General features: G+C 56.3%; 1 long non-coding RNA gene across 7 annotated transcripts in view; it reads left to right on the top strand.

Annotated features, from left to right (window-relative positions):
* The window catches only part of LOC105853450, a 136,841-nt gene that overhangs the window by 38,017 nt on the left and 72,969 nt on the right, over positions 1-25,855 (top strand). The window contains exon 1 of one of the 7 annotated variants that reach the window (XR_001145308.1): positions 54-128. The exons of 5 other annotated variants lie outside the window; for them this stretch is intronic. This is a non-coding gene — a long non-coding RNA (uncharacterized LOC105853450). Of the gene's footprint in view, positions 1-53; positions 129-23,023; positions 23,335-25,855 lie in introns of those variants that run through there. One more of the 7 variants, XR_001145306.1, reaches the window with a different exon arrangement.

The following is a 25,855-nucleotide window of genomic DNA, read 5'->3' as shown; positions in this document are numbered from 1 at the left end:
TGTGACCCAGAGCCCAGAAGAGCACGATGGAAGGAGTGGAAGATCTTCTGGGCTCGGGCTGCAGCTGGGAGGCAGAAGAAACCTCCTGATGACCGATAGCGGTCAGGACCCAGAGCGACAGTGAAAAGGTGAGCAGGTGAGTCAGTGCCCAGGCAGAGGCAGCAGGGGAAAGTGAAGGGCTGGCTCCAGGCTATGAGGATGGTGGGAAGAACCCGCCCCGAGTGACGAGATTTTAGAGAGGACCTGGTGCACGGGGGATGGGGGTGGGTGGGTAGGGGGAGGGTCTGCCGGCAGGTGCACAGCACCTGTCCCTGACTGGGGCAGGCCAGTGATGAGTCTGTGGGGGCCCCTGGTTGTCACAGAGACAGCCCCTTGAGGTGCAGGGTGACCACCAGTGGTAGGGAGTGGTTGGGACTGATGAGAGAGAGAAGTGGGCACCGGAGGGCCAGCACACGACGGGGGTGGCAGGTGTGGGTCTAGTAGAGGGCAGCGGGCCCGGGCGCAGTTTCTCTGGACATCATGTGGAATAGCACGCACAGCAGATTCTCCCAGGGCGTGCCCCTGCCCTGCCCTTTTCTGCCCGTCATTTCTCTTTCTGGCTCCTCTTTCCCAGCCCCAGAAGCTAGCGTACTGGCATCCTGGCCATTTCCTGCCCCTGAGGCCGCCCACCCTCTTCCCATCCAGGTGGTTCTCTGCAGACCTCACCCTGTGCCGGGAAGCAGCCTCCGGTTCCTCCTATCTACCGAGGCGAGGTACAGGGGACCACGTGGTTCCCCGGGATGCCAGTCTTGTGAATCGCGGGCAGTGGCACACGTGGGTGGGCAGGGGGCATTCCTCTGGGCTGAGTCTCGCCTGGCACGGGACCCTCTTCTTTTGGAGACAACTCAGAGACACAGGGCCGGCCGTGGCGTTTTTGGGGGGTTGGTTCCTTGCCCCGAGGCAGCCTGAGTCACCCAGGCAGCCCTGTCCTCAACAGCACCTCTCTGTGGGAGCCTTCTGGAGTCAAATTCGCATTTGATCCACCTGCCGCGGACCACCCTGGAGGTCTCTCCCGCTGCCATCACTTTGCAGGCCTGTCCTGGGGGCTCGCTGTGCCCCTTGGGGATCTTGGGATCCAGAATTCCAGCACTCAGGTCTGCTGGTCTGTGTTTCCGGAAGAGCCTGTGGGCAGATGAGCTCCACCCCCGGGGAGGGCCCGCCCCACACACTGACCCTGGGGCTGGCTGTTCTGCGGGGACTGGAAATGACCTTGCAAAGTCACATCCATCCCTGGGATGGGGCAGGTGCGCCTCGGAGCCGGGAGCTGGGCGCTGTGGGGCCGTTCCCACCCAGAGCAGTCCATCTCTCGGCTGAAGAAACTGAGGGGCGAGGAGGAGGAGGAGACACTTGCCGGGCGCCTCGGAGCCGGGGAGCAGCTCACCTGGGGCGTGCCAGATTCCCGATGGACATGGTTTTGTCTTCCTGCCCTCCCTTCTTCTCTCTCTTCTTCCTCCCTTCCCACTGGCCTGCTGGAGCCTCCCTGCAGGATGGCACTGTCAGCTGTGCGGGAGAACACCAGGAGCCCTGCTTCAGCGCGGACTGTGTCTGCACCTCAAGTGCCCCGCCAAGCTGTGGTTGGCCACAAGGGCATGGGGTGGAGGGAAGGGCTTGACCCAGGAGAACTGCCCTCCCGGCCAGGCTCAGGTGTGGATATGCCCCCTCCAGTCAGGCAGCTGTGTGCCCGTGCTGGGGGGCCTCAGTCAGTTTCTGCTGGTGTCAGGCAGGCAGACAGCTGATTGGCCCAGGCTGGTGTTTGCAGACACGGTCCCCCTGGTGGTGGGGGCTGCTGGGGTGGGGTGAGGGCACTGGTGCCTGCATTTATGATGAGCTGGGGGGCTGTGGAACCTTTCACCCTCACCTCCCAGCTCCCTCAGTGTTGCAGGGCCACTACCTGAGGTTGCCCGGGCTGCCTGGATCCCCTCGAGGGTGCTCCAGGCAGCCTGGATACCTGGGTCCAGTTTTGTTGGGTTTATGTTTGCAAACAGCCTTGCGCTGTGATTGAATCATTAACTTGAATCATCCACCTAGTTCATATAAAAACTTTCTTGATATCTGGTTTCACTGGAGTGGGAAGCTGGACATGGCTGTGAGTGTGGCAGGAGGGGATCCCAGTCCCCTGCATCCGTCCGTCTGTCTGTCCTGACTTCAGCAGAAGCAGTGGCCCTTGGGACCAACCCCCACCAGTTCCCCGCTGCCCACCATCCCCTGGCCCCTGAAGGCGCCACGTGGCAGTGGCCATTTGTACATAAAGTGCTCCCCTCCCCTGGCCTTTCCAGATGATGGTGTGCAGCCAGGTCCTGCTGCGCCCCCACTCCCCACATTAGCCGGCTGGGGAGAGGAGGAGGGTGTTGATGGGGTTAACCCAGGCAGCAGGGCGAATGCAGCTGCCCACAGGTGGTGCCGCCTGCCTGTGCCACCACGGCAGAGCTCTGGCCTCCCACTGGCCTGGAGCCCGCTGGCCCAGGAGATGCAGGGCCCGGCCCTGAGAGCACCTGCTTGTCTTTCCCTGGCGGACCTCAGGGACGAGGCAGACGCTCTCTGGAACCCGAGATCCAGCTCCCGTGAGTGGTGCTAGCTGTTCGTGCTTGAACTCACTCTCCTATTTTTCTTTCCGAAAAGAGATGTGAAACATTTCTTAGGCCGACTGCTCTGTCAGAAGAGAAGGAGAACAAAGAGGGCTGTGTTTTTCTAGAAAATGGAGTGTGTACCTGTCTTCTTGCTCCCCATCCTCTCAGGACCGAGAGGGAGGCGGGGAAGGCTGAGGGTGTGTGGTGGCGCTCGCCGGGCGCGTCCTACGTGGGGTCTGCCAGGCACCTTCCCTGGGCCACGGCCATGCAGGGTGCTTGCTCCGGGGAGAGTGGACCCTCAGCACAGCCCCGATGGGGCTCTGTCTCGGACGGGGACGCGGACTGTCATTGTGCCTAGTGACCAGACCGAGCGCGAGACTCAGTGAGGGCACAGCCAGCCACTCGCGCAAGGTCGTGCAGCTGAGGCCAGCTCAGGCCTGCGCGGTGGGGCCTGGGGCCCGGTGCCCCAGGGGTGCTGTGAGGGGACTCCCACGGCCTCCCGCTGCCTTCCCCAAGCTCCTGCTAAGAGTGCTGTGTACTCGTTTTTAATTGTTTTAGAAACTTGTAGTGTGCTAATTTCACTTTTTAGCATTGCCTATAATTTAGCAACAACACGAAGGAACAGACAAAACTAAATGAAAACCAACATTAAAATCTGGAGAGAACTGAGTCCGTCAGAGGGGGGCTTGGGGGGGACAACAGGAGGAGGGAACCCAGTGGACCGTGGTCACAAGTGCGGGGGCTTTGGCAGTGCCCCCGTACATCGGGAGAGGTATGACCCCATTCCCCTAAATCACGTGCAACCACATATTTCATGTTATTCAAACGTCCACCTTGCTTGGTTCTATGACTCAGTTTAGTCTGAACTTGGCCTCAGCCGACAAATCTACTGAAGGACTTGAGACAGGATGCTGCGGTCAGCTTGGCCTGCCTCTCCCGATGGCATTGTTGGCAGGAGAGGAGATGTCCTTCTCCTCCTTCTCCTGAGAAACTCTCAGGACTTACGGTTTCTGACGGACCCACGGTTTCTGAGCTTGCCGCCTCGACACCTCCCCGTCCCTTTCTGCCAGCCCTTTTCTTGCCTGGCACAAGAAACATTTCAAAACATTAGTAAACATTTCAGAAATATTTGTTGAACGGATGGGCATTTAAATTGTGTTTTTCTACAGCTGCAAACATTTGTGGGTTGGATCCCTTCAGAAGAACCTTCAGATTGAATGGGTTTGTGTGGGTGGTAAGCCCCGTGCTGCACTGGAGGAAACGTGGGGCTGAGCTGAAGAAGCCCAGCTCCTAGACTCAGCCAGCAGAATTGCACAGGGCTCGCAGCTTAGGCAGTGGTCCCGAGTGTGGAAACCCTCAGAGGCTCAAGCTGGTCCCTGCTCGCAGCCCCTAGCGCCCAGGTGTGTGGAGAGGGTGTGAGTGGGGACACTTTGGATGTGGACAAACGTGCTGGGTATGGGCAGAAAGGCCAGCTGCTGGCCTGGGGTTTCTGTGTGATGGACGTTTCTGGGCAGCTTCTGTGAGGGCATGTGTGTGATGGGAGGAGCTGTGACTGGCTCGCAGAAGAGAGGTATCCTTATTTTGCATGAAATATACTCAGGTGCAGTGGTTCTATGACTCTGAGCTTCCACTTTTTAATTTTTTTTTAAACCCACTCCTTTATCTTTTCTTTTTGTGGCCAGAAAATTTATTTTATCTTTTAAAATATTTATTTGTGAGCACAGGAACTGGAGTACAGGCCAGAGGTGTGGGGGGTGAGGATTCACTAGAGACAGAATGAGGAGCTGAACAGGCAAATGGACTGAAGTACACTGCTGAGGGGAGCAGTGGGCGGGACATGTGAGCTCTGCTGCACCTTGGGCATCAGCTTCCTGGCCAGGGGTCTGTTACAGGGCAACTGAATGTGAATTGGTTGCCTGATTGTCCGTGCACTCAAGATTCAACTGCACACCACATTCACACACAGAGGTTAATAATGGGTTTATTTTCAAGAGGAAAGGGAAATGAAAAACTCAGAGAGAGAGAGAGAGAGAGAGAGAGAGAGAGAGAGAGAGGGAAAGAGAGAGATAAGTTGATTAGTGCATCCTACCAGTTCTACTGAACCCCAGTAGCACGCTGAAAACCAGTGAAGAGCCAAGAGATAAGCCACAAGGCCAAACAAAAGCCCCCTATAGCCCACAAGCCTGGTTTTATATCCAAACCTGGCTGCTTAACTCCACCCTCAGGTCCCAGCCTGTTTCTCTTTGGCATTGATGGGATTTGTAGTTCCAGTATCTGGGGGTGGGGTGGAGTCCACAAATCCTGTGTCTATAGAGTTCTTTCAGGAAATACTTTCCCCCTTACAGATGGAATTTGTGCTTCATAGTGCTGTGCTTTAACCTATTGTGCCACCAGGGAGGCCCCCAGAAGATTTATTTTTAATGGACTTTTAGATGAGAGGGAAATTGAACATTGAGATCATAGTTCCATGGGTTTGCATGTGGCTGCCTCGTTTTGGATAATTTCACTTGTGGCCTTGCCTCCCCGACTACACTCATGTATCCTTAGGACGCTTGGGATGGTGAAGTGTGGGTGCTTGTCTTATTAGGAAACGGAAGCGAGAATAAGAACCCCTAGCCATGCCAGCAGGTGGTAAAGGCTCTTGATAAGGACCAGCACCTAAGTTAGACACCTTGTTCACACGCTGGTGAAGTCAGAGATGGAGAGAGCCCTGGTGCCTAAGTTCTGAGCTCACATTCTTCTTGCTGCCCCAGCCTGCATCTCCTAAGCTAGGAAATGCCAACCCAGTGCAGGCCACAGTGTGTGAGAGCTGTAAGTTGGGGCAGAAATGTCCATCTCCCACCTGTGGACTCTTCACACAGGTCCGAGTGCCCCTGGGCCCTGCTGCCCTGGTCCAGGGCCCTTGTGCCTTTTCTTGGGGTAAGCACATACCACGCAGCCCTGGTGGAATCAGCCAATGTCACACCTGGCTGTAGAATCATCTGGGGTTGATCTCGACCTGCAGTTTTTTCACCACACAGCCCTGACACACGTCGGTCACAGGTGGTTGACTGGCCCTGGCACAGAGAGGAGGTACCGGCACGCGGGAGCCCTCCGCTGTCGTTTTTCCCCTTGTCTCTACAAGTAGAGGCTGAGTCACTTGACCCGAGGGGAGATCACTCCTCTTCCCTCCTTGAATGTGTCATCTCCCGCTCCTTACGCTTGTATTATCTGGGTGTGGTGAGCCCCAGGAATTAAGCCGCCATCCAAGCTGATGGGTGACATACACCCCATGAACGCCTCCTTTCACGCCGGGGCCTCGTGACTGGTCTGCAACTGCCAGCACTGATGAGAAGTCTCAGGGATGGTGGGGAACCTGCAAGGCTGGGTAAGGCCACTGACGGGAAAGCCCAGCTGTGCAGAGAGAGGAGCAGGTTTTGGCAGGGATGTGGCGCGCAGGGAGCAGCACTCCGCCCTGCAGAACTGCTTCCCAGCTGTGGGCGCTGGGGTGCGGTGTGGGACCAATTACAGGCGCTCCCCAGAGGCAGGAAGGCTGGGCATCTTAGGTGGGAGCATTTAGGGAAGCACCTCTGCACTGAGATGCTGGGAGAGGACCCCAGCTAGGTGGGCTGTGTTGCAGGGAAGAGGAACTGATACCTGTGGACTGGTTCCCAAGCGCTTGCTCTTTGGCCTCATGGCCATTTCCTTCCTGCTATGAGACTCACTGGGGCTGCAGCGCTCCTGGCAGGGGCCCCTTCACCGAAACACGTTCCTGATGAACGTGACCCAGTATCAAGAGGTCAGCTTTGGGGACGTCACTCTGGGCATGTCTCCTCTCTGCGACTGTTGCTTGGGACCCTCTTAGCACGGATCTCACTGATTTATCCACTTTGCTGCCTTTCTCCTATGTTCTGTCTCTTCACCCTCTACACTTGGCTCCCGTCCATTCTGTCACGCTCACGCCATCCAGTCATGCTGCCCCGTCTCACTACACCCAGCTGTCCACCTTCCACGCAGGCACCCAGCCACTCGCTCTTCTTTCATTCCACCCAGCCACCCATCGTCCCCCGAGCCACTCTTTCACCTGACATTCTTCCCTCTTACCCAGCCGCTCTGCCATCTTATTGTCCACTTTCCAGTCAAGCACCCATTGACTTTCCCTCCACCCATCTTCCACCCAGGATCGAGCCATCCTTCTGCCCCTTCTCCTACCCAGCCACTATTCCATCCATCTACCCAACAGCTTCCGTCTCACTGGCTGCCTCTTTGCCGCATCACTTGCCACCCAGCCATCTTTCATCTTCCCATGCCCTGACCCAGCCATCCTTCTGCTCCTCCCTCTGCCAGTCTTCGCTTACCTATCATGCACTGGGCACTTCGCCTGGTTTTGGAAATGCAGGGATGGATGAGTCTACAAGATCCCCACTCTGAGGGGGCTCACAGCAGAATAAGTGTTGGAATAGAAACATCAACAGGTATACCCTGGAGCCTGGAGGGTGGTGAGGGCTCAGTTTGGGTGCAGAGGGGTCATTTCCCTGGAAAACTGCCTGAATTGAGTCTTGGGGTACACATTCGTTCCTGAGACTCATGATGGGCTGGGGAAAGGAGGCAGAGGCGGGTATGCAGGTCCTGAGGCCTTGGGATGTCTTAGCAGGACTAAAAGGACTTGCTGGCCTCAGCCCAGAGAGTCTGCTCTTTGTGGCCTTGTCATCCCAGGACTCAGCTCCTGGTGTGCTGTTTTTGGTAACTGTTAATTAGGACATTTCCTTTGCTGTCCTCTCCAGAGTGAGTTTCTTTTGTATCTGTGCTTTTGTTCCGTCTTAGTCACGGACCAGGTGAAGAAGCAGCTTCTGTTTGAGACATGGGCCTGGTGGCGTGAGGCGGGAGAATGGTTTCCAAGTTCCCCCTTCAAGTCCCCCTTTCAGGCTGCTCACAGGACCCAGAAGCTCTAACATCCACACTCATTTATAGAAACTTAAAAAAAGAACACAGATTCTTTAACAAGAATTCCTCTGCTTTTTGTGGTTTCCTGTCTTGGTTTTGCTCATTTTGCTTCTATCATGAGTGGGTCCCTGTATTGTTACAGGACAGGGAGAGGAACCACTGAACCCCTAAACGTGCCTGCTCTAAATAGGTTCCGCCATCCACAACATCAAGACAAGACGTAAGAGCTTTAATGGAACGGAACTTTAATACAATGAGTATACAATACAGATGACAAAAGTATAATTTCTAAATAAAACACCCAAACTTATCCATCCCCTCGTGGGCGAAAGTCCACCCAAAAGGGACGGGCCCAAAGCAAGGCCTGAAAGCTGCCATAAGGCTAAAGCACCTTCTGGCCGGGAACCATAGAAAAGGGTCAGAAATGGCCAGACAAGTCTGGGGGAAAAGAGCAAAATCAAAATCAAGATAAACACGGCCATCGTCAGCCCCTGCAGCTATCTCACCCCAGCTTCAGCTCGCACAGGGCCAAGAAACAAGCTCGGTTTGTTCACGGCTCCCTCTGCGCACGCGGCTCCCTCAGGTCTCCTCCTGGCTCCAATCCACTTCCTTCCTTCCCAGATTCCTCTCTTCTCTGCTCAGCTCTACCTCCTAGCAGGGAGCCTGGAACTTCCCCTTTTCCCCAGAAGGCAGCTAGCACAAGAAAAGTGCTCTGGGGCTGGTGTGCCTGCACAGTAAGACGAGGCTGGTCAGAGCTTGCCCGGGGTGAACGTCAAGGTGGCGAGCTGTGGCCGTGCCTCACCCAGGAGGCCACAGAGCCGGTGCCTGGCCATGGCTGCGCCCGCGCCCCTGCCCAGGAGTCCTCAGCCAGCCCGGCAGGGCAGGGCCTGCAGAGCTCCTCCTGCGTCTGTGGAAGGCGCAGACCTCCATGCAGCCTGGTTTTGCGCTGGGAGAAATGCCCCTCCCCCCCAGCCCCCCAGAAAGGTATGAGGCGTTGTATATTTATAGAGCCGTGATCCATTCTGTTCGACTTCTTTCCAGGAACGTTCCACCCGTCGAGCCACCACAGACAGGGCGCATTGCTGAGGCAGCTTCTGGGGCTGGAGCATCCCAGTTAGTAGTGCAGGTGCTGTAGCAGGATGGAGCCAGCAGGCTGGCACCTCCCTCCCCCCACAGCAGACTGACCTTCTGGCTGCTTCACTTCCACTTTGGGTGATTGGCCAGCTTTTCATGTGGATTGCATATTTGTGTTTTGTCAACTGGTCATTTCCTTTGGGATATTAGCAAGGTTTTTCTCATTGATTTGTAAGGTCTGTCTTGATTGACTTGTGAATTTTGCAGATGGAGGGGACTGGGGATTCCCACCCGACCCTTTGTCAGGCAGGCTGCTCTGAGAATGGGCGCCTCCATTTCTATGGAGGACATTTTGCCACAAATCTGCATCTGATTGGGGTAGCAAATTCAGGCTTTGCAAGTGAAAGCAGGACCTGTCCCCATGAATCTGAGCAGTTGCCAAATTTAAATGATCCCCAAGGAATGATATTTGCTGGGGCCTTCTCTGCTTGCTGCTTTTCTTTCTTGTTAAGCCAGTACTGGATCCTGCTAGCTTCCAGCAGCAATGTCCTTAGGGAGCTCTGCCCCTCGCCCGTGGGGGCTGGGCAGGCATCTCTTCACTGCAGCCAGACAGATGCAGCCAGACCTTCTCATGAGCATGAATGTCTGCTGCTTTCCTGATGGACTTGCACCCTGTTTCTGACAGGAGTCCAGTCTTATTCCCACACCACGTTGGTGGCTTTGTAACAGGGTGGTCCCTAGGAAAAAGGGAAGTTCCAGGTTCCCTGTCCCACCCAGAAGGAGGGTGGATGTAGAGCCAGATGGAGACCTGAGGAAGCCACATGGAGCAGCGAGCGTGTGATGAAGAAACCGGACTTGTTTCCTGACCTTGGACTGGTTGAGGCAGATGTGGGTGAGAGACCTGTAGGGAGGTGACTATGGCCGTGTTTATATTGATTTTGATTTTGCTCTTTTGCTCCCAGACTTGTCTGGCCATCTCTGACCCTTTTCCGTGGGTCCCGGACAGAAGGTGCTTTAGTCAAGTGGCAGCTTTCAGGCCTTGCTTTGGACCAATCCCTTTTGGGTTGACTTTTGCCCACGAGGGGATGGGTCACTTCAGGTGTTTTATGTAGAAGTTCTATTCTTTGTGTTCCGTATTGTATATTCACTGTATTAAAGTCCCTTTTCATCAAAGTTTTATGTTTTGTCTTGTTGCGGCGGAGGGCAGAACCCACTTAGAGCAGGCAGGTTTGGGGCTTCAGGAGTGTCCCTCCCCCCCCCCCCTCCCCCTCCCCCCTTCCCCGAGCTGGACCCCCAGGGCCCGTGCTCCTGTCGCCAGGCTCTGCCCTGGCCCCGGTGAGAGAGCAAGGTTGGCAGGCATGAGAGAGGCTTGTCCCCAGCTCCCATGGCAGTGGTCATTGCAGGTTATTTTGGAACTGAGGACTGTGAGATCTGGGGGAAAGGTCAGTATTGGCTTCCAGGTGAGTACCCCGTGGCAGCCAGCTGTGCCCTCTGCCTGGCACTGCCCGGCCCCGCGCCACTTCCCAGCCTGCCGTGCAGGGGAAAGAAGCCTCTGCCATAAGCTGCTGCAGCAAAGTAGCTGGGAGTGCTGGCTCCCGCAGGCAGGCTGGTGCTGGAGCGTGCTCGGTGGGCCTTCAGTGTGGCTTGGAGAGCTTGGTTCTGGGTGGGCAGGGCCTCATGGAGCAGCAGGAGACGCTGCCTGGCTCCTTGCCAGTTTCCTGTTGCCGGAGTTTGGGCGCCCCCCCCCCCCCCCCCCCTCTTTTGCAGCTCCAGCCTCTCCTCCTGAGGAGCTAAGTAGCCTCCAGGCTGGGCTGGTGGACAGTCATGACCAGAGACCTGTTTGCACCTGGCCCTGGACGTGGGTTCACTTCCGTTCCTTTCCCCCTTTCAGAGTTCATACTGTTGCGGGATAGGCAGAGGGGCTCCCCTGAGCCCCCAAACCTGGCCGCTCTAAATAGGTTCTGTTATTCACTGCATCGAGACAAAAGATAGGACATTTCATGGAAAGGGACTTTAATACAATGAGTGCAACACAGAAGAGAAATACAGTTTCTAAACCAAACACCCAAAGTGACCCGTCCCCTCGTGGGTAAAAGTCCACTCAGAAGGGACGGGCCCAAAGCAAGGCCTGAAAGCCCGCCACGAGTATAAAGCACCTTCTGGCAGAGACCCGTAGAAGAGGGTCAGAAATGGCCAGACAAGTCTGGGACTTACATCAAAAGAGCAACATCAAAACCAAGATAAACGCTGCCACAGTCACCTCCCCACGGGTCTCACCCACGTCTGTGTCACCCAGTCTGGGACCAAGAAACAAGAGCCGCTTCTTCACACGTCTCTGCTCCTCAGGCCTTCTGGCCTCCATCCTGCTTCCTTCCTCCTCAGTTTCCTCTCCAGATTCTTCTCTGCCCTGATCAGTGCCACGCTCTTAGGTGGGCAGGGAACCTGGAACCTCCCCTTTTCCTGGAGACCCGCCTGTTACAGCACATGTTGAATTTGGCAGAGAATTTCTATCATTGGGCAGTTCTCAGCAGTGGGTGACAACTCGAGGTGGAGGTCCTCGTGGCCAGCAGAGCTCCAGGCAGACATGGCTGCTGAGGCCGTTCCTGGGCTGTGAGGGCCCGGCCTGCCGGCTGCCCTCGGTGCTGGGAAGCGTGCGTGTGAAGGACCCCTGTGTCTAGGCCCACCGCCTGACCCATATCTCCCCGGAAGAGCCTCCTCCATGCCCCGACCCCTCCTGTGAGGGGACACGGGGTCGATAATCCCAGGTGGAGCTGCTGGGGCCCGGGTGGCCAGGCTTTGGAGTGAAGAGGTGGTAGGTAGCGAGGGACAGCACTTTTTCTGGAAGCTTTTCAGGTCTGACCAGCAGCCTGGCATAAGTGTGGATTTGATGGGCAGAGTAGTGTATGCCCCCCAATCTCCAAGGGTCAGTTGCTGACCCCTGTACCTGTGAGTTGTGGGCGTTATGTGACTGAGGGGAGTTAGGTTGCAGTTGACAGCTGCCTGTAAAATAGGGGTGCGGGCTGTGTCTGACAGGGCCGCTGTCATCACGGCTCTCAAGGTGGGAGAGGGAGGCAGAAGAGGGGGGCAGAAGCAAGTGCCCTGAGGCGTGACTCTTTGGGTGCAAGATCAGGAGGGCACCACAAACCAGCCACCCAGCACCCTCCCAGGTCGGACAAGCTGCAGACATATGAACTCCCCAGAGCCTCCAGAAAGGCGTGAGACCCTGTTAGTGGGGCCGGGACTGGTGTGGGCTTTTCATCCCCCGAGCAGTCGGGTACTGTGTGTGCACATCTGAGGCTCCAAGGTCGTGGGGTCCAGTTCCAGCAGCCCCTGGAAAGCAGCAGCGTGGGTGGCCATCTGCAGCCGCTCTTAGCTCCCTGCCTCTGGGGGGGGGGTGAGACTGGTAGAGGGACCTGTCCTCCTGGGTGTGACCTTGCCAGGCAACTCCTGCTTGGGTGTGATCACAGATGATTGGGCCACCCCAGGCCTGCCTGACGAGCTGGCAGGATGGCTTGAGTAACCTGTGAGATCCCTGTGATAAAGGTCTTTGAGTAAGTGTCAGTGCCCATTACCCTTCCCTCTGACAGCCCAGCCTGGGAAGCCTGGGATGATGCCTCTGGATTCGGACCCCTCCCCCCACACCTAGTTGTAATTGCTGGTTTGTTGGAGTTTGGCGTTTCTAGAAGCATCTCGGAGCCTTTGAGGAGCGTGCTTGAGCCTGGAGTGATGCGCTCCTCTCACTGGCTCTGCCCAGTGCAGGGCCCACGTGGCCTCCTCCACCTGTTCAGTCTGCCGAGAGGGTCCCGAGCTGCCTGGGCAGGACCCGTGGCCTGTGCTCCACCCACGTTCTCTTTCCTGCCCGGCTCCATAGGCCACACCGCCGTGCAGTGTGGTTGGAGAGGATTGGGCCTGACCAGAAGTCCGGTGCTTCCCAGCCCCGGGTCTGGCTCTGGCTGTTCCACTCTTGGAGTGCAGGAAGGCACGTGGACTTGCTGTCCCCTCTCAGTGTCCCCCTCACTTCCAGCACTGCTGGAGCCCTCCTGTGGGCTTAGAGAATGGCAATGTAGGAGGTCTGCCTGGAGGAGGAACCCCATTGAATGGAGAAAAAGGAGTGTTTAAGATGTTACAGGAGTTTGGGGCCCAGGGTGGTGGGGACATGGAGACAGGGCCTGCCATTGTGGGGTGGGGACCATGGGCTGCAGTGTAGGGTGAGGCAGTAGCTTTGTTTGCTTTGTCATGGAGGACATGGGTGCTGATAGATCCTGCCGTGTAGACAGGCTCCTGTGCTATTATAGATACAAAACTCAGGCTCAGGTAAGAAAGCCCTGGGCGACCTCAGTGGTATGGCCAGGTAGAGCCTCCAGGCTCATCTTCTGCAACAGGCCTGGGGTCATTTTAGAAAGTACCTCGAGTCTGTGAGGGGTTGTGTGCCCGCCCACGTTGGGTGTGTGCGTAGGACTTGGAGTCATAGTGTAGGGTGGCATTAGAGGTCTCAAGTCAGGACCGCACCCTGTGTCATCAGGTAACTGGGCTGGGTGTGGGCTGCACACCTGGAAGGTGAGGCTCCACTGGGGAGTTCTTGCCATACCCTGACCCAGCGGCCTCAGCTGCGCTCCTCAGTCCTGCTCCAAAGCTGCCTCCAGGGATTCAGCCACCGGAACAAGAGGCATGGCTGGGGCTGCTGCCTGGGCTTGTGCTTGGCCTAGGCCAAGGTCAAGCTGTTGGAGAGGTGTGGAGGGAGGATGAGAATCTGCCACCTGGCAGCCCTGTTCGCTGCAACACCCCTTCTTGAGCTCTGCCTCTGGGCCCACGCGACCAACTCCTCCATTTAGAGGAGAGGGGTGGGGGACATCGTGAGGAGCATCCTCTCTGGACTTGACCTGCGCACCGCTCAGCTGTGCCGGCTGGCGCGAGCCTGCCCCTGGCTGCATCAGCAGCTCTGTGCACATCCTGACCGGCACTGACTTCCCTGCTGGCTCCACAGCTCCTGCTCCCGACAGGCCTAGGCCAGCCGTGGGCAAAGTGATGCCCTCTCAGCTGGCCTTGGCTCGGGGAGGAAAAAATGGACTTTGAGGCCACACAGTTTCACTTTTCATGCAGATGTTCTGGGGGTGGGCAAGCGGGTCAGCTAGGGACTGGGCAGGAAGAGGGGGTGTAGAAAGGGGCCTGGGAAGGCTGCCAAGCCTTTGGGGGTTACCTCTTTCAATGTAACTGTCCCAGAGACCCTAGGTCTTCCACCCTGCGCCCATAATAAAACGACAGGATGCTGTTTGTTGGTGAATTTCAGCTGCCTTCCTGGAAGGTGAGAGGTGTAAAGGGAAGGAAGGAGGCTGTGGGGTTCTGTTTGCCTCCTTGTGAACCCAGGCTCATCCCCGCTAATGCCTCTTTTCTTGATTTTGACTTTTTTTTTGTTAGTGTAAAATAAATATTTTGTTTAAGAAAGAATCATATAGCGCTTATTACTAGCTAGGCTACTGTTGGGATCCTTTGCAAGTGCTAACTCAACTCGGAGAATTCAACCCTGAGAATTGGGGGTTGGGCACAGGCACTTCCCCTGGGTCCCCTGAGTTTGGGGGTTGGGCACAGGCACTTCCCCTGGGTCCCCTGAGTTGGGGGCTGGGCATAGGCATGCCCCCTGGAACCCCTGAGTTTGGGGGTTGGGCACAGGCACTTCCCCTGGGTCCCCTGAGTTGGGGGTTGGGCACAGGCACTTCCCCTGGATCCCCCCCCCCCTTGGGGGTTCGGGGTTGGGGGGCTCTGGCCTGTGGCTTTTACTCCTCACCTGGAGATGAGCATGGTTAGCCATTTCAATTTCACCATCCAGAAATGAAACAGAGTATCCCAGAACTCAGGACTTTTGTGACTTTGTAGACAGCATCTCATTGTGTTGAGGTATCATAGTTTATTTGTCCAATTTCCTGGTTTTTGGATCTGTAGCTTTTTTATTTTTAAAAGGCTATTATTCTCTCTTTTTTAAAAGGATTATTTACTTGATAGAAGAACTGGGGTGTAGACCAGAAGTGCGGGGACTGAGAGGGTTCGCCAGGGAGAGAGTGGGGAGCAGAACAGGCGGAGCTACTGAACACACTGCTGAGGGGAGCAGCGGGAGACAGGAGTGGTCTGCTGTGGCCAGATCCAACTCAGTGGCTGGTGCTGGAGACTTGACCCCTTGCCACCAGGGAGGCCCCTGGGTCTGCAGCTTTAAAAGATGACCCTGCAAGTAACCCTTGGCAACCCCACCTCCTTCTTTCTTTGCATAGTTATCATCTTAGTGACAAGGCTTTACTTGAAAAAGTTTGTTAAAATTGAAAGTTTAAACTTAAAAATTTCTTGAACGTAGAGTTCACAAAGTTAATTCTAAAATGACTCAACATTTCCTTTTTTCATCCTGCAGTGATGAACGGCCTTGGCCTTCAGCACACATTCTGGCTCTAGGGGGTTTCCTTCTGGGGCTGGGGCCAAGCGGCGAGCCTCTGAGGACAGCCCCACGGTTGATGGGACAGAGCCCAGGAGCCAACAGGTTTGTGGGCTGTGCGTCGATACTGCGATCATTATTTAAGTGGTCATCAGCAAACCACGAGGCAGACACGATTATTCATTATTATGAGTAACAGAATGATGCTAATGCTATCAGATATTAATTATTTAAGTCTCATTATTTTGTATTAAGCATTGCCATGTAGACAAGCCTCGAAAGAGGATCTTGGGGGAGTGTCAACCAGTTTCCAGGAGGGTTTTCTCTCTCCTGTTTTCTTGAGAGCTGAAGGATCTGGTTGTTGGTGCTGCTGCAGATCTGTAACCTGGACTTCAGACAATGCTTGTCAAAGTTAACGTACGGTAGGGTGACACAGTGGCAGCCATCTCGGCTGGAATCAGCCGTCCCCTTTGCGTTTCTGCCTGCTAGAAAGAACCTCAGCATGGCCCGTCTGCACACAGGGTCTTTCCAGACATGATTGCCTCAGAAGCAGTCACACTGGACTGGGGCGGCTCTCAATCTGCCGCTGGTTCCGAGGCAGGAGAACACAGATGCACAGACTGGCACGGAAGAGGTCTGTGGGAGGCCCAGTGGGAGGCCCTGCAGCCACAGCGGCAGAGGTGGGCACTGACAGGAAGGGGGGAAGGGAAGGAAGAGTGCCTGAGCCAGCCAGCCTCCCTCCAGGGGAAAGGTGGGTGGCAGAACCCACAGCTCTCCCTCCCGGGGCAGGTATCGCAGAACCCACAGCTCTCCCTCCCTTCAAGTAGCGACGCTCAGCAAATATTTGATGGTTGGAGGAAAGATGAATTACCCTGTGAAACTGGTTATTTCATTCTGCAGGCCTGGGCCCAAGCTCCGGGTGCTCCTGAAACATCTACAAACATCTCAGCTAGAGGAGCCTCTTCCTCCCATTTGCTGGCCTTGTGGGGCCTTGGCAAAGTGACTTATCAACCTGGGGCGGCCCTGTGAAGCGCAGTCTCCCCTGGGTCACGGTGGCCGGAGAGCCCTGCTGGGGCTGGGCCCGCACATGTTAGCACTCCCATTCTGGTGGCTGCAGCTGTGAATAGTGCTGTTACAAACACCCTCCATCTTTCTCTCAGTCCCTGGGCCTCCTCTCCCTCCTCCACACAGCGGCTGGGAGTGATGCTGAAATGAATTCCTGCCCCTTTGCTCGCTCAGGCCACCTGTCTGCTTCCTCTGTAAGGAAAAAAATGGCAGGGGAGGAAAGCAGACATGTGAAAAGCAGAGGAATGGTTTCTGAGAAAAGGCGGTCTCCCCTGGCTGCACGGTGCATTGTGGGGGCTTGGGGAGGGATAATCCGGAGGGGGGGGGGCATTTTCCTTGAGTCAGTGCATACCACAGCCCTTCTGATGAGGGGCTACAGGAGTTCTCGGGGGTCGGCAAACCTCGGAACAGATGGGGGTTTGCTCGCAGAGGGCGGGGAGTAACAGGACAACCTTTATAATCGAGAAATCATTAAGGATAGGAGGGAAACTGAGATTCTACCTCCCCACGCCCCCCAGTGTCTCACACCCCCACGTTTGGTCACACAGGTCATCGGGGTGCAGGGATTTTGGGAAACATTGAACTTTAGCTCCGCCATCCTTGTACAGTCCTATTTACAGTTTTGGGGACAACAGATCTCAGCGAGGGGCTGTGCCGGGGACCCCTCCCAGGGCTGGGGGCGAGCTGTGCTGCTTCTCCCAGCCCTGCCAGGAGCTGGGCGGCAGTGCCCGTCCGAGCCAGGCCAGCCGTGCGCCTGCTGGTCTGCCCTGCAGGACTGGGCGCTGTCTGCACAGTGTGGGCTTCTGGTCTTGCTTCTGGGGCTGAAAGCCTTGGTGCCCCAGGACCCGAGCTTTACCTGTCTGGAGCGAGAGTCCAGTGGAACCCAGGGAGCATGCTGCCCCTCAATGCAGGCAGACGCCTGTCCTGCCAGGTCACATCGGCCTGTTGGTGCTCTGGGCCTGCTGTGCACCCCGAGAGCAGCTGCCGGTTCTAGTACCATGCAGATTCTAGCATTTCCGCCTCAGTGTATGAGGAGTATGGTCTTGTTGGAGACATGTAAAAAGTAGGAAGTGACCTTTCTGTGTGATGTCAGGCCTGACCTTTGGCAGGGAATGCTAATGGAAGGCGTCCGAAAACCTGGCTTGGAGTCTTAGCCTGACCTCTTCAGGTTGTGAAGGTCTCCTCTGAGGGCGAAGCCTTTGAGGGCTTCAGGAGAGGCTTGATGAAGTATGTCCCCCCTGTCACTGGTGCTTTCTGGGCTGAAGAAGTCTTTTTCCTCTGTACACACTCTCCTAGGAGTCTAGATGTGTGAGAGCAAGGGACTGGAAGAGCTCTCCCTGTTCTGTGGTGAGATGCTGACTGCATGGCCAAGGTGGCAGCACACCTGGTCTGTGTCTGGTTTCAGGTATGTCTTCCTGAAGGTTCTAGAATGTTGTAGACAACTCTGGAAAGTATGGACAGGGTGACACCCTGGAGACCCTTGAAGATGTCCATGACACCCCCCCGCCCCGCGTTTCCTTTCAGCTTTTTTAGATTTATTTATTTGTGCATACAGAGCTGGGGTACAGGCCAGAGCCTCAGGGGCGGCGAGAGGCTTCACCAGAGACACAGTGGGGAGCAGAACAGGCAGATTGATGAAGTACATTGCTGAGGGGAGCAGCGGGCGGGTCAGGAGAGGTCTGCCGCGCCATGTGGTCACCTCCGGGGCAGGCGGGAATCGAACTCATGCGGAAGCGGCTTTAGATTCTCAGTGCTGTGCTTTAGCCTGCTGCGCCACCAGGGAGGGCCTCCTTTCAGCTTTTGACCGACTCAAGAAGCATGGGATGTACCGGCACCCTGAATTAACCACCTTCTCATCCCTAACGAATTTGGAAAATGAAGAAAAACGATATTGCTTTTCGTTTCTGGAAGCACAGGGCATATTCCGGCACACTCTCGGCTGTTAAATGATTATCCTCGTTCCGTTCATGTACTGAGTGGTGGGGCGGCTCAGCCGTTGACGATGGCTGCTGTTCCCTGAGCGCCTTCTCTGGGCCAGGGCCTTTTGTGCACTCTGGCTAGATTATCTCCTTTGTCCTCCAGCAGCTCTGGGAAGGAAGTGAGGGCAGCCGTTAATATCTGATGAAGAGGGTGAAGCTCAGAAGGCGGGGTCACCCGGATGCGCTAGTGAGAGGTGGCAGCTGGCACAGGGCTGCGGGGACTCCCCAGTCTTGGCGCCTCTCTGCCCCCTCTCGTTGGTCCTTGATTCAGTGGAATCCAGGTTCCCTTTGGATTCCTCTTGCCATCCTGCCTTACCGTCTCCACGTGCTGGCCAAGCACAGTGACTGACACACAGTAGGCCTGCAGTAAATGTCCAGTGGAAGAATAGTCAGTGTGAACGTGAACTGAGCCAAGAAGCTGCAGTACAGCAATCCCCCCACATCCTCGGTTTTGGGGACCCTTGATCAACTGCGGTCTGAAAATATTACTTACTAAATACGGTAATTTGAGAGAGACAGTGCTGGGGAGGGGGACAGAGAGCATGTAGTCTTCACTCTGGTGTACTCTTAGGATTGTTCTACTTTACTATTAGTTATAGCTGTTAAATTCTTGCTGCACTTAACTGATGAGTGATGAAACTTTCTTTTGGATATGATATGTCCAAGTAGGAGAAAACTTAGTCTATGTAAGGCTTGGTATCCTCCTGCTGCAGGCACCCACAGAATTTAAGGATGACCAGTCACTGTCCTCAAAGGGCCGCACGGCCTTATCAGAGAGGACTGGTCCCGCGTGCCTGTAGAACAGCCCAGGTGCTCACGGGATCCCTGTGCCAGAGTCATGGGCCAGAGGAGGTGGCAGGCTTGGAACTTAAGTTGTGTGCTGGCTGCGTGCAGCTGGGAGCACCAGCAGGGAGGCCAGCCAGCGGTCAGCTGCGAGTCGCAGCGACTGGGCAAGACGGGTGCTCCCCGGGTGCTCCTCGCAGAGGAGGGAGAGGACTTTGCAGGATGAGCAGCTGCAGGGGGAGCAGGAGCAGCTGATCTCCCAGGCTCCTGCTGGGAAGGGAGGTGCACCCAGGAGCTGGGCTCCCGTGAGCTCGCAGCATCCCTGCTTCCCTGTGCCCCCGGGCACCGCTGTGGATGGGCACCACTGCGGATTGGCCCCCGCTGATTCTCACGCACGCTCAGGTGTTGCCCGATGGGCCAGCGAAGCCTCTGTGACACTTGCACGCGCACGTGTGCTCAACATGGAGTGACACCCAAATGGCAGCGTGTGTTTGCATGCATGCGGCGTGTTACCCGAGTGCACGCACACCTGCGTTTGCACACACTTGTGTGGGTCGTCGTGAATGCTGCTACCGCTGCACCCCCAGGGGGCTCTGGGGGCTTTGTACCCTGTTCTGGGTTCATTTCTGGCGTGTCTTTTCTTTTTTAAAGACTTATTTATGCATACAAGAACTGGGGTTCAGGTCAGAGGTGCAGGGGCGGGGGCCAGGTGAGAGGATTCACAGAGACAGAGTGGGAAGCAGAACAGGTGGGTCTACTGAAACAGTGCTGAGGGGAGCAGCAGGGAGACAGGAGAGGTCTGCTGCGCCATGTGGGGCAGCTCCCTGGTCGGGATTGAACTCACGCTGTGTGGCTGGCTGGCAAGAGTGCTGAGACTTAGCTCCTTGTGCAAGCTAGGAGGCCTTATTCTGATGTTTTTAATACAGTGAATGTGAATTTCCTCATTGAAATTTCTTTTTCTCTCTCCCCTTCTTTCTTTTTTTTCCTTAGGTAATGGTAGTGTTGCTCATACACCTGCCTCCCGGGCCCTCCGGAGCACAGGGGCTGGGACATTAGTGCAGTTGCCCTCGAACCAGGGGGTGGGGTTGGGACACAGGCAGAGCAGGTGGTCAGTACATGCCCCACGGCTGCTCCCCTCACCTGGTGGAAGTTTTAAACATTTCAGGGAGCCCGTGAGGCCAGTCCTGTAGGGTTGGTTTCCTAGGGCCGCTCCCCATCCCGCCCACTGCATTTGCCCAGTGTCCGGTGGGCAAGGGTGACCGCTGCCCAAGTTTACCCAGTGAAATGTGCCTGTGTGACTTGAAGGAAAGACCGTTTCTGTGAAACGGCCAGAAGTGCATTCCGAAGTCACGAGCGTGACCTCCCCGGAAGCTCAGCTAATCCAGGTTTTAAAGAGAACTTGGAACAAAGGTGTGATTATGGGATGTGGGAAAGGGCAGGTGCAGCAGGCGTGTGTGGTGCAGCGCCCTGGCTGGAGGAGACCAACCGAGGGAGCCAGCTCCGCCCGCCACTTCTGTTCAGGGGCTCAGAAGGAGCCCCAGGTTCAAAGTGAGCCTGGGTTTGGTGTGGTCGTGGGCTGGCGGAGACCTGCCTTGGGCTGCATCTGGGTTCGCTCGCTCCCGCCCCCTCTAGCTGTTCGCCTGCAGTCCAGAAGCCCAGCCTCCCCACGCTGCCAGCTGGGACTCCATCCGAGCCCCCCTCTGGGGTCTTGAGCATTCTCGGGGATTAAGTGGTGGGATTACCGAGGGCCTTTCCGAGAGTGGTGCTCAGTGCCTGCGCCGTCTCTTACCCCTGCACATCTGGCCTTCTTCCCACTTACGTACTCCCAGGGGCCACGCGCCCATCTCAGCACAGCTCAGGCGCCCGAGACGCACCCCGGGGTCCCGGGACACTTGCCCCTGCTGTGAGTGCTCCATCCTTACATGGGCTGTTGCTCAGGGCCCTTTGAAGAGATGTCAAGCTCTTTGCAGCAGGCACCCCCCGGGCAATCTTGGGGTCGCCTTCTCAGTGACTTTCTCAGTGGGCGGCTCAGTTCCATGATACTTTGCCCCCTTTGTTCTTGGGGAGCTGACTGACATCGGGGTCTTTCCTCATCTTTATCTGAGGGATTTTGTGGACAAAGGCAAACAGACAGAATCCAAAAAAAAAAAAAAAATCCAAACTGTGAAGGTTTATTTGTAGAAGGAAAGTGTTGATTGTTGATGACTTATCTCTCTTGTTTTAATATCTCAATCACTTTCAAGCTGTCAAGGAGCGTGGAGGGAGACGATTCAGAGCAGCTTTTCCTTGACGCAGGACCTGCTGTGTGAGGGGCTTCACACAGGCCAGCCCCCCAGGTCTGCCAGGCAGCACCGTTCTACAGGGGGATTCAGACATCTGAAGTTCCAGGTGTCCAGCTGGGCACCGAAATCCCCACCCTGGCCTGTCTGCTTATAAAGCCCATCATGGCAGATGTGACACCCTCCGCTGTCCCCCAACTTCTCTCCTATCTGTCTCTCTGCTTCTCTTTCGTTCTCCTAAAATTACTGCTGCTGTCCCCTTTGCTGTGTCTGGTCTAGTGAGTGAGACACACTTGTGCGGTGGCCTGCTGCCGGCACCAGCATGCCCCTCACGTGGGGCCGACCTCCAGGTGGGGGTGCGCACCGTGAGGGAAGGCCGCCTTCCACCTGGGCACAGGTGGGGGCAGTGCCCAGGGCAGCTGGTAGGGGAAGGCCACCCCCCATCACGTCGCTCAGCCCCTGGGGGACGCCGTCACTGTCACTCACACGAGGAGCCATCTGGGGACGTGCGTCATGGGCCACACGTGCTCTTGAGTTTTCCTCTAAACATCTTTTTAAATTTAATTTATTAACTTATTTTTATTGCGGTCACGTGCGTTGCGGCACTGTGTATGTTTTAGAGGTGCATGTTCACACCCTTCGGATGCGTTACCTCGCCACATCCAGCCCAGGGCACCCACCTCCCGCAGAGCCTGCGGGGCGTCCCCGGCCTTTATTGCCACCCCACCAGGGCTTCAGTTCTGCAGTCACATTTCTGGGGTTTGTTTCTTTCTGTTGCTTTGTTTTGTTTCCCTGTGTTGCACGCCCGAGTGACATCATCCAGCCCTGGTCCTCTCTGATTTATTTCACTGAGCATAATCCCCTCGAGGCCTGCCCATGTTATCGGAAATGGCAAAATTTAAATTTTCTTGATAGCTCCACTGGGCTCCGCTGTGTGTGGAGGCCGCAGCGCCCAGCCTGTGTCTCTGGCCTCGGGCTCTCGGGCTGTTGGGCGGCCTGGTGCTGGGAAGGGCACGGCGTGAGCCTGGGCGTCCCTTCGGGTTCGTGCATTTGTGTTCTCCGGATGGAAACCTAGGCGACCGTTGGCTGGATCCCACGGCGGATCTATTTTTATTGCCTCAAGAGCCCTCCCCTGTGTTCCACAGGGGCCTGTCTTTCTTGATTGACGCAAGTCCTGGCGAGTTAGTGGCGCAGCACTGAACGTAAACTGTGATTCATCACTCACGACTCCAGCCGGCGTTTGCTGGGCGCCGTTAGGGTTCCTTAGGACTTTTGCAGCCTGGCTGAACCAGATGTCATCGTTTTTTTTTTTAATTTTATTTCATTTATTCATACAGAACTGGGGTACAGGCCAGAGATGCGGAGGGTGAGAGGATTCACCAGACACAGAGTGGGGTACAGAACAGGCAAATCTACGAAGTACACTGCTGAGGGGAGCAGCGGGCGGGTCAGGAGAGGTCTGCCGCGCCATGTGGTCACCTCCGGGGCAGGCGGGAATCGAACTCATGCGGAAGTGGCTTTAGATTCTCAGTGCTGTGCTTTAACCCGCTGCGCCACCAGGGAGGGCCCAGATGTCATCGTTTTTAAAGGGGGTGCTGGCGGCTGTGCCTTGCACAGCTGTACGCAGGGTCGTGCTGTGCGGTGTGGGTGCATGTTGGTGAAGTGGGCAACTGCACACCGCTTACTCCTGGCCGCTCTGGGCTGCTGTCACGGTGATGCCGCTGCCCAGCGTGGACAGGGCCGTGCTTCTTCTCCACGAACCCCAGAGCGTGGGGTTTCATACCTTGTTTTTATTAAAGGTGAGGAAATGTTTTCAAAGAGCCTAGGGAGATACATGCCTTCAGGCAATGGGGTACAGCCTCAGGATCACTCTCTGGTTTATTTGGCTCCCAGTCCCAGGTCACCCCTGTCCCCCAAATGAGGACGGAGTGCTGTGGGAGCCCGTGCTGCAAGACGTGGGAATTGCAGAGCAGCTGTGACACCCAGCCCAGGCTGGGGACACTGAACTCAGCAGACACGCTCTGTCGGCAGGAAGACCCCTCCGTGCCTTTGGGAGCGCCCCGGGCTCACCTCTCCGACCGGGCCGGGCATCTCTGAGAAGTCAAGCCAGCACAGCCAGGGGAGTCGCTGCCCTGAGAAGGTGGGCGCCTCGTGTGGCATCACTGGTGGGGAACCCTGAGCTCCCCGGGCCGAGAGGAAGAGCAGGTGAGGTAAGCCGAGCTGGAGCCGACTGACGGCTGTCGCCCGGGAGAGCTGCCCGTGGCTGGCCGCAGAGGCCTTGCAGTCACATCTGCTGACTTGCCGGATCTAAAATTAACCGCATGACTGATGGCTGCTGTGAGAGAGGGAAAGAGGACACGCACACGCACGCACACGCACATGCACATGCGCAGATCTGGGAGCCTGGAAGCACAGGGAGGATCAGCACGTGGCCGTGCACACACACTGTTGCCAGGCCCTGGGCTGCGTCCGTATCCTTGTGCCCCGTTCACTGTCCAGGGCCACACCCAGCTCAAGGAGCATCCTTTGAGCCTCCCTATATATATATATATTAAAGATTTATTTATTTGTACATACAGAATGGGGTACAGGCCAGAGGCTCAGGGGCGGTGAGAGGCTTCACCAGAGACAGAGCGGGGAGCAGAACAGGCAGATGAGGGGAGGGGAGCAGCGGGCGGGTCAGGAGAGGTCTGCTGTGCCATGCGGTCACCTCCGGGGCAGGCGGAATCGAACTCATGCGGAAGTGGCTTTAGCTTCTCAGTGCTGTGCTTTAACCCGCTGCGCCACCGGGGAGGGCCAAGCCTTTCGATTTTTAAAGATTTATTTAGTTACAAGAACTGGGGTACAGGCCAGAGGGGTGGGGCTTAAGAGGACTCACCAGAGACAGAGTGGACAGCAGAACAGGCAGATCCATTGAAATCCACTGTTGAGGGGACAGCGGAGAGGCAGGAGAGGTCTGCTGTGCCCTGTGGGTCACTCCCTGGCGGGGATCAAACTCCTGCTGCAGTGGCTGCAGAGAGTCTTCACCTTAGCCCTGGGTCAGCAGGGGCGCCTCCCATTTTTCAGGGAAGTTGGTGCAGGAAGAAGCAGTCTGGATGTTTGATAGGGAATAGAAGCAGCCTGCTCTTTTATTATTTTTGCCTACAGAGGAGGCCCACAGGCACAATAGCTGGCTTGGAAATCTTGACAACAAAATGCCTGGGCCTGACCTGAATGCCTGGGGATCAGAGGCCCAGGCAAGAGAAGGCCGTGGTGTCTGTGGGTTTGAGGCACCCCCCAGGTGTGTGGGCTCCATTCCTTAACATCCCCTTGAGCAGGGGCAGCTGGAAGCTGTGGGCTCTCCAGCCTTGAGGGGCATTCTGGTGTCTTCCATATTCTAGCAGACCTGCTTCCACGGAAGAAGCTAAGAAACGAGCTGTTACTGAGCCACACGCTTTAAAAAGGCGCACACACCTGAGTCCGTGTACTTAAGAGTCCTGTCCGGTGAAGCGTCCTGTCCTGTGTGGGGCAATGCCCAGTGGCCATGTGTGAATAGAATAGTGTTTCAGATGCCCCCGGTTGACCCTGTCACCAGCTGCCCATTCTCCCCTGGCCGCTCACGGCACAGGTTAGATCAGCTCGCCCATGTGTTTGTGGCCAGTCGCACACCAGTGGTCTCCCTGGCTCTGACTTGCCCTGGCAATTGCGTAGGAAGGCCCTGACCGCTCTGCACTGACCGCCCTGTCGGTCACTCTCCCTGCTCCCCAGTCCTCCACTGTGTGCGATGTTCATGATGTTGGACGTGTGTCCACGCCTGCTGTTAGGATGAGCCTGCCAGACCTCCGCAGCCATGTTTCTGGGTGAGACTCCACGAGCCACCCGTGTCCAGGGGAGGGGCCATCGGGGCCTGGGGTTGGCAGGTATCTGACTTCCATGGTCCAGCAGTTTCCCGAACTCCCAAACTCAGGTTGTCGGTCTACCCATGTGGACACTGGAGCACCGGGGCATAAGCCAGGCCCAGGTGGGATTTATCTTTTTGGTTTTGGCCAGTCTGTCCCAGAAAGAGCGAGTGCCCTGCAAAGGTCCCTGTAGCAGAGACTGTGGCTGCCTCTGAGAAAGGAGTGTGGCCGGCGGTGTGGCTGGCAGTGGGGTGCCTGCGCCCCGTGCCCTGCATTCTTGCCAGTGGAGCCCGTAGCGGGCAGCCCTGGCCTCGGTCAGGGACCACCGCCTGGCGGCAGTTATGGCCAGCAGACCGTGCAGTAATTTTTCCTCGGGTGACGGAGCTGTAATGTCCCCAACCCAGCAAAACAACCTGGCCGGGGACCTGCCTGTGGGCCTCCATCAATATTTAACAGGCTGTGCCCCCATTCTTCAGGCTGCCCCAGCCGGGGCCAGCGCTGCCCTGAGCTGTTGCAGTGACCACTAGCATCGTCAAGAGATGAATTTGCATCGTGCTACCCTGTTTCGTGTTTGCAAAGTTGTTATTGCCACTCTCGTTGCTAGTAGTGGATGGTGTCATGGTGAACCTCATGGAGGCAGACTGCCTGGCTTTACATCCCTGGTCTGTCACTTTTCTAGCTGTGTGAACTTGGGCAAGTTGCTTAGCAGCTTAGAACCATCTGGTGTCTCATCTTAAAATTGGGTCAAATCAGCCAGGCAGGTGCAGGGTCATTGGGCGGAGCAGTGAGAACTCTGAGCAGGGAGACGCTGACCTGAGAGCCAGTGCTGGCCATTCCCGGGACTTTTCCTGGC

The sequence above is a fragment of the Condylura cristata genome, unplaced genomic scaffold (assembly GCF_000260355.1).
Source record: "Condylura cristata isolate star-nosed mole 26May11 unplaced genomic scaffold, ConCri1.0 scaffold00009, whole genome shotgun sequence".
Lineage (NCBI taxonomy): Eukaryota > Metazoa > Chordata > Mammalia > Eulipotyphla > Talpidae > Condylura > Condylura cristata.
This window is presented reverse-complemented; position numbering and strand designations above follow the sequence as displayed.